The sequence below is a fragment of the Nicotiana tabacum genome, chromosome 17 (genome assembly GCF_000715075.1).
Source record: "Nicotiana tabacum cultivar K326 chromosome 17, ASM71507v2, whole genome shotgun sequence".
Taxonomy (NCBI): Eukaryota; Viridiplantae; Streptophyta; class Magnoliopsida; order Solanales; family Solanaceae; genus Nicotiana; species Nicotiana tabacum.
This window is the reverse complement of record NC_134096.1, coordinates 79,241,672-79,249,195: the sequence shown is the minus strand read 5'-3', so window position 1 is coordinate 79,249,195 and position 7,524 is coordinate 79,241,672. Positions and strand designations below refer to the sequence as shown.

General features: G+C 39.1%; 1 non-coding gene across 1 annotated transcript; it reads left to right on the top strand.

The window, feature by feature from the left end:
• The first annotated feature begins 5,135 nt into the window (after positions 1-5,135).
• On the top strand, positions 5,136-5,242 carry LOC142172184 (small nucleolar RNA R71). Its single transcript, XR_012701560.1, has one exon. It is a non-coding gene; the product is annotated as a small nucleolar RNA R71 (small nucleolar RNA).
• Positions 5,243-7,524: the final 2,282 nt, after the last annotated feature.

The following is a 7,524-nucleotide window of genomic DNA, read 5'->3' as shown; positions in this document are numbered from 1 at the left end:
ATGAAGGATTTGAGGAAGAATAGGGATATGGAGTGAGAGAGAGAATAGTTGGAGATGAGTTAAAGTGAAAGAATGGGGAAAAGAGGAGTCAGGTGTTAGAGCATTAAAACGTGTATCCCTTATATTTTATTTTCAAAAACCTTTTTTATAAATAAATTGGCCGACAAAAATTGTACAACCGCATCACGGGGTGCGACGCCCCATGCGACGTGGCAGTGAGAAGCTCAGAGACCCATGCTCTGATATATTTGCCCGTTTGGCCTAGCGCGGTGCCCCATGCGGCGCTAGGCCACTTTTCACAAAGTTCCAATTTTTTTCACTTATTAGCCTACGGGTCGCACCCAACTCTATTATTTACTTATTTTGTGTCCGATTCATGCTTATACATGTTCAAACAATTATCAAAACTATTAAACTCTAAAAATCCTACACTACAATTATCCAACTATTCTACAAAAGCGTGAAAAAGTGTTAGAAGTAGTTCTGAGTTATAGTCGTCAGCTTGACTTCTTCACTTAGGCTTATTTTATCACGATGCTAGAGGATTGCTTGTCAAATTCTCCAACAAGGTACGGTTTCAACCTGTACCTATTCACTTTAAAACTCTCATTCCCTTCCTCATCCTGTATTTCAATGGCGCCATACAGTGAGACGTGCTTCTCACGTCATATGGACCTGTCCAACTTGACTTAAATTTTCCGGGGAACAACCTAAGTCTACTATTGTATAGTAAGACTTTGTCCCCTTCATAAAACTCTTTTGGATTAATTAGATGAGCATAACACCTCTTTGCCTTCTCCTGAAAAATTCGCGCATTTTCATACGTGTCCAGTCTAAATTCCTCCAATTTGTTCATCTGCGCCAACCTGTATTCACCTGCAAAACTAAGATCAAGATTTAGCATCTTAATTGCTTAATAAGCTTTATGTTCTATCTCAACACGTAGGTGACACAATTTTTCATGCACTAGTTTGAATGGTGAAGTCCCTATGATTGTTTTGAATGTGGTTCTGTATGCCCATAGAGCTTCATCTAAATTTACAGACCAATCCTTATGAGAAGCACTAACCGTCTTTTCAAGAATTCATTTAAGTTCACGATTAAACTTGTGTGTGACCCCATACTTAGATAACAATGCAACAAACTGCTTGTTCACAAAATGCGACCCATTGTCACTGATAATCACTCGAGGTGTCCCAAAGCGGGTAAAGATGTTCTTCCGTAAGAACTTACATACCACCGAGCATCATTGGCACTAGAAGGGATTGCTTCGACCCATTTAGAGACGTAGTCAACGACTACTAGAATATACTCATAAGAATGAAACGATAGGAATGGGCCCAAGAAGTCAATGCGCCAAACGTCAAAAATTTCACATACTAGAATGGAGTTTAGTGGCATCTCATCCCTCTTTCTAATGTTATCTCCGCTTTGACACTTGTCACATGCAGCTACATACGCCCATGCGTCTTTGTATAAAGAAGGCCAATAGAAACCGACTTAAATGACCTTTGATGCAGTGCAATTTCCACCATAATGTCCTCTAGCTGCTCCATCATGGCAATGAGACAGAATGCTTTTCATCTCTCCTTCAAGCACACACCTTCGAATCACACCATATGCGCACAGTTTAAACAAGAAAGGGTTATTCCAAAATAACTTTTTACCTCACCTTGAAGCTTTCTTCTTTGATCACGAGAGAGGTCACGAGGCAACCATCCACTAGCCAAGTTGGCTACATTAGCATACCAAGACGGCCTTTCAGAGACCGCAACAATGGAGAAAATCTGGTCATCAGGAAACTCTTTCCTTATTTTAACTATTTCAACCGGAGGTCTCTCAAGTCGAGATAGATGATCTGCGACTTGATTTTCTGTGCCTTTCCTATCCTTGATATCCAAGTCAAACTCTTGGAGCAATAATACCCACCGCATCAGACGCGACTTGGACTCCTTCTTACTCAACATGCATTTCAAGGCTGAGTGATTAGTGTGTACAATCACTTTACTCCCCACCGGATATGATCTAAACTTTTCAAAATCAAAAACCACAACAAATAACTCTTTCTCAGTAGTGGCATAGTTGACTTAAGCAACATTCAATGTCTTTCTTGCATAGTAGATGGGCCTAAACATCTTGTCTTTTCTTTGCCCCATAACCGCCCCCACAGCTACATCACTAGCATCACACATTATCTCAAATGGCTGGCTCCAATCAGGTGCCACCATAATAGGAACACTCACAAGCTTTTCCTTTATCAATTCGAATGCTCTTAAGCACTCCATAGTTAAAATAAACTTGACATCTTTCGCTAGCAATGAAATTAATGGCTTGGCAATTCTAGAATTTTTTTGATGAACCTCCTATAGAGCATGTCTCAAGAAACTCCTTATGCTTTTTACGGAAGTTGATGGAGGGAGCCTAGCAATTACATCAGCCTTAGATCTATCAACTTCAATGCCATGTGCATTCACTTTGTAGCCCAGGACAATTCCCTCTTTCACCATGAAATGGCACTTCTCCCAATTAAGAACCAAGTGAGTGGCTTAACAACGTTCAAGCACAAGATCCAAACTCTTCAAGCAATTCTCAAAGTCATCACCAAAGAGGGTGAAATCATCCATGAATACCTCTAAACACTTCCCGTTTAGATCGGAGAACATAGACATCATGCACCTCTAAAAAGTGGCAGGTGCATTACACAACCCAAATGGCATCCTCTTATAAGCAAAAATACCTGGCGGACAAGTAAATATGGTCTTCTGAACATCTTCTAGGGCAATGGGTATCTGATTGTAGCTTGAGTACCCATCCAAGAAGTAGTAGCATCCATGTCCAGCCACTTTCTCGAGCATTTGATCAATAAAGGGAAGTGGGGAGTGGTCTTTCCTTGTTGCATCATTCAGCCTTCTATAATCAATACATATTCTCTACCCAGTGACCATTCTTGTGGAATCAGTTCATTATTTTCATTCTTTACCACTGTCATGCCCCCAGTCTTAGGTACAACTTGCACTGGACTAATCCACTGGCTATCAGAGATGGAGAAAATAAATCACCACCGCATCTAAAGCTTGATAATCTCCTTGTGCACTACCTCCTCAAATTTTTTATTCAACTTGCATTGGGGTTGCACCACTGGCTTGCTATTCTCTTCTAGCTGAATTTTGTGCATGCAAATGGCTGGACTGATTCCTTGAATATCAGCTATACTCCAACCAATGGCCTTCTTGTGCTTTTTCAGCAGCTCCACAAGTTTTTGCTCCTCTTTACCTGTCAAGTCAGCTGAAATAATCACAGGAAAAATGTTAGTTTCAAGAAAAGCACATTTCAAGTGAGTGGGGAGGACGTTCAATTCCATATTAGGCTTTGAAGCATCCTCTTTTAGTTCCTCCTCATCAATCACTTGATCCTCAGTATCAAGATCTTCAGCCTCTTTCGTCATTTTAGGATGTTCATCCTCCACTGTGCTATACTGAGTAATACACCTGTTTAGAGTATCCCCCAACACATTGTCAAAATTGTATTTTCCAGCCAATTCCCCAACAACATCTAGCTTGAAACACGAGTAGGCGGACGCCTCATCACTGGAGTATTTCATCATCCTCTTCATCTGGAACACCACTTTTTCATTGCCCACTCTGAGCATAAGCTGCTCCTCATAGATATCAAGGATAACTCTACCTGTAAATAAAAATGGCCTCCCTAAAATTAGATGCACCTCCTTCTTCTCCTCCATATCCACCACAATAAAGTCTACGAGGAACACAAACTTGTCCACCCGTACTAAAATATCCTCAATGATTCCCTCAGGCAAAATGGTGGTCTGGTCATCCAGTTGTAGGGACATTGGTATTGATTTAATCACTCCAAGCTCACATTTCAGTTTCCTAAATACAGATAGAGGCATTAGATTAATAGACGCACCTGAATCACAGAGGGCCTTGTCGAATTTCTCACTCCCCAACGAGCATGGTATGGTGAAGCTTGTTGGTCCCCACACTTTTGGGGAATTTTGTTTTGCAATATGGCACTGCAGTGGGCATTCAGCTTGACCACTGTTGCCTCCTCCAATTTTCTCTTACTAGACAAGATTTCCTCCAAGAACTTTGTATAAGTAGGCATCTGAGTGAGTATCTCTGTGAAGGGAATGCTCGCATAAAGTTGTTAGGGCATCTCCAAGAACCGGCCAAAATATTTTTCAAGTTTTTTTCGCTTCATATTTTGAGGGAATGGTAGAGCTGGCATATGTCTACTTTCTTCAATCTTCTTTTGTACCCCGCCACTATGGCCTTTCTTCTCTTCACTTTGTTTCTCTTCCAGTGTCCCAGTCTGCTTGTTCACCACCTCGGGTCTAGCCTTCACCACTGGGTCAACCAATATTTTGCCACTTCTCAGAGATACATCTTTGATTGTTTCCTTTGGATTCTTTTCAGTGCTAGAGGGTAGAGTCCAAGAGCCCTCTCAGATAACAAATTTGCAATTTATCCCATTTGCCTTTCTAAATTCTGGATAGCCGTGCCCTGAGTCTCAAATATTTCATCTATTTTGTTGATGCATGCCTTCATGAGATCTTCCATACTAGACTGATTTGGCTATTATGGCTGGTATTATTGCCTCTTCTGGTTCTGAAATCTTGGTGGTCCTTTACCCTGGGGTTTGGGATTATTTTCCTGCCATGAGTTCAAACTCCTATTAGGTGAACTCCACGTTACCCCATAGAATTATAGTTGTTCCCACCTTGGTAGTTTCCTCTATTAAAGTTCCCCACAGCGTTGACTTCCTCAGCTGGTGTTTGACATTCATATTTAGGGTGTCCCATTCCACAAAAGTCACATTCTGCTTACGGCTCACTTTGTACCTTGGCCAATGTCAGCTTTCTTATTTCATTGGCCATGGTGTCTAGCTGGGCTTGCATGGATGTGTTAGAGTCCACCTGGTGAACCCCAACTAATTTTATTCTGTCATTACTCTCAGCAGGCCACTTGTTATCATCCTCAGATAATTCATCTAGGATTAAGACAACATGTTCCAGAGTTTTCTTCATTAGTGGACCTCCACATGCAGTATTCAGAGTTCGTCGCGAGAAAGGTGTCAGTCTATCCCAAAAATCCTGGAGTTTCATCCACAAATCAATTCCATTGTGCTGACACTTTCTGACTATCTCCTTGAATCTTTCCCAAGCTTCAAAAACCGTTTCTGTCTCCTTCTGGAAGAAATTATGGATTTCCCTTCTGAATTTCTCTATTTTTGCAGCTGAGAAGTACTTATCAAAAAATGCTTTGATCATCTCTTCCCATGTCCTGATCGACCCTGTGGGTAAGCTACAAAGCAGTGCTTCACACTATCTTTCAATGAAAAGGGGAATGCCCTCAAGTATACGGCATCTTTTGATACTCCATTGTATTGGAAGGTGTTCATGATTTCTTCAAAGTCCATCAAGTGAGTGTTTGGATCTTCATTCACCTTTCCTCTAAAGATGCAGTTGTTTTGGATGGTTTGAAGCAAGTCTTGCTTCAACTCGAAGTTGTTTGCTGCTATGGGTAGAGATCTGGCACTTGACAGTCCTTGATTGTAGACTAGTCTGGCATAGTCACCCAATGATCTTCCAGGTTTGGGTGCTGTATTCTCGAACTGGTCTTCAACCAAGGGTCGATTTAGATTGAATCTTCAACCCCCATTATCTTCGACAGTCTCCTCAGTAATTCTCTGGGCTACTTCAGCTGCTATCCGTGTAGCTTTTTGTTGTGCTGCCTCTCTTGCAGCTAAGTCTACTCCATCATTCTCTTTTTTTGCCATGTTATCTTGAGTCGAAGTATGACTCAAGAAATTTTCTGTTAATTCTCTTTCTTTTCTCAGTTGTCGCAGGTGTTTCTGTAACTCTAGTTCGTAAGGTATCACTTCCTTTGAAGAAGATCGAGTCATCCATTAGAGAAATCAAACCTGTATCCTGCACACAAGTGAGAAAATGTGAATACACTAAAGTAAATTTTGGTTCATGAATTAGTACTAAAAACTATTTTAAACATTATTGATTGCCAATCCCCGGCAACGACACCAAAATTTGACAAGCGTAAAACACAACCCAAAATTATTGCTCGCTAGTCAAAAATAGTATAGTTTAATTATCGTCTCCACAAGGATTGAATTTAAACAGTGTTCGAATAATCTTCAGTTGATTACTATCCAGGAAAATTAATACTTGATTTGATGACTATTACTATGATTAACTAATAAAAATTAAGCAATTAATAGTTGATCACAAGAGGAAGCAGATGAGCAACGAAGAAATATCAATGAGAGAAATAAGAGTATTTGACTAGATAGGTGTAAGATAATTGACCCGAGATCCAATTCTTAAGTTAATTCACTCTATAAACCTTTGATTCTCAAGAATTCAATAAAGAATCAGATTACGATTGAAGTTAATGTTCCTCTTTTGATTAAACATTAATTTCAATAATTAATCCAATTGAAGCACAGTAAACAATTGCTACAATAAAATGATGGTTATGATCTAAAGGGTAACTTCTCATGAATATTTTCCTATTTTCTAGTTCGATTAACAATTCATGAGGCTCTTTCGATTACCTATTTGAATCACTAATTTAAACTAAAGCATAAGATGTAAATCAATTCAATATCATGGTCCTCTTTCGATTAAGCAAAATAAGAAATAACTCCACAATATGAATTAAAACTCCATCAATTAATTCTATCAATTATCAAGAATCTAATCCCTAATAAAGTTATTAAAATACCGTATCTGTCAACACCTAAATGGAATTTACTCCATAGCTATGGAATAAGTCATCTCAATAAGGTTCAAAAATAAAGAAAACATCAATACAAATGATTCGATACAAATTTCCGTATTGCACCGATTGTAGGTTGATTACTCCAAAATTTGATGAGCGCAAAACACAATACAAAATTATTGCTCGCTAGTTAAAAATAGTATAGTTTAATTATCGTATCCACAAGGATTGGATTTAAACAGTGTTCGAATAATCTTCAGTTGATTACTATCCATGAAAATTAACACTTGATTTGATGACTATTACTACGATTAACTATTAAAAATTAAGCAATTAACAATTGATCCCAAAATATGGCAAATGAGCAGCGAATAAATATCAATGAGATAAATAAGGGTATTTGATTAGATAGGTGCAAGATAATTGACCCGGGATCCAATTCTTGAGTTAATTCACTCAATAATTGTAATGACCTGACCAGTTGTTTTGAGTATTACAACCCCGATAACCCATTTACTGCTCAATTTATACTTTACAGTTATTATGTGACTTGCCGGGGTGATTGGTTCGGGTCCGGTGGGGTTTTAGAATAAATTGGAATACTTAGTTCCAAGGTTTAAAGCTTAAGTTAAAATAGTGACTGGATGTCGACTTATATATAAACGACCTCGGATTTGAATTTTGATGGTTCTGTTACCTCCGTTTGGTGATTTAGGACTTAGAAGCGTGTCCAGATTGTGATTTGGAGGTCCGTAGTGGAATTAGG